Raw genomic sequence first — 1,030 nt, forward strand, 5'->3', positions numbered from 1 at the left:
TGTAGAAATTGTCTAAGAATGATTTATGAAACACCATTGCACCCCTACCAAAAAAGCCTCAATGCCTACATTTTTCCAATCAGATTCCTGAGGGAAAAAAATAGGTTTTGTTTATTTGACAGTGTAATATATAAATTTTCTTTCAAGGTATAAAAAAAGACAGACTTTTAAAATAAGAGTCTCCTTTTGTTTACAAAGTTCTATAAAAATACATTAAGTATGCTCGTGTTTGTCCTTTGACTTAATATTCCAGTTTACCAGAAACAAAAAATAACAATAAACAAAGATATGCAAACCACATTAATCCTGCAGCAATATAATGTCCACATCATCATGAACACCTTGCAAAAGTAGCTCTCCTGGCTATGTAACAGTCTTTCTTCGTTTTGCAGCTTTGAGAGTTCCTACCAATGCTTCAAAGAGGTTGGTACATTTGTCTTCTCAGAAGAGGACCCCAAATCTTACGCTTAACTTCCCATCAGCATTTTTTGAACCCAGACGATGAATTTCCTCCACTAAGAGGTTAATTTCATGATTCACATTCATTGCTGCCTATCTGCCTTTTTTTTTTCTTTTCTGAGGAAAAGCTGGTGCAGCATCGGTCCAGACCCAGTTATCTTCTTCAACACACCGAGGAGGAAGAGACTGAGGAAGGAAGTGACTGAAGCAGAAGAGAAAAGCTGGTCGAGATTCTTCTATTTTTTTAGGAGAGGCTTGTATTGCAGTGTACTTCCTTCTAAGGACTGCCTTTGCTGTATCCCAAAGGTTTGAACAGTTCCTTTTTCATTTTCATTAGTTTCCATGATATTTTTTTCATTCTTCTTTAATTTCCTGATTGACCATTCGTTCTTTAATAAGATGCTCTATAACCTCCTTGTGTTTGAGTTATTTCCAAATTTCCTCTTGTGATTGATTTCAAGTTTCAAAGCATTGTGGTCTGAAAATATGCATGGAAGAATCCCAATATTTTCGTACCAGTTGAGACCTGATTTGTGACCCTGTATGTGATCTGTTTGTGAGAAAGTTCCAT

At 36.0% G+C, this 1,030-nt stretch overlaps 1 pseudogene; it reads right to left on the reverse strand.

The window, feature by feature from the left end:
- Positions 1–242: 242 nt before the first annotated feature.
- On the reverse strand, positions 243–560 carry LOC114226482 (costars family protein ABRACL pseudogene; annotated as a pseudogene).
- Between the last annotated feature and the right edge of the window lie 470 nt (positions 561–1,030).

The sequence above is a fragment of the Eumetopias jubatus genome, unplaced genomic scaffold (genome assembly GCF_037043125.1).
Source record: "Eumetopias jubatus isolate StellerSeaLion01/CBP00866 unplaced genomic scaffold, mEumJub1_p1.0 scaffold_11, whole genome shotgun sequence".
Taxonomy (NCBI): Eukaryota; Metazoa; Chordata; class Mammalia; order Carnivora; family Otariidae; genus Eumetopias; species Eumetopias jubatus.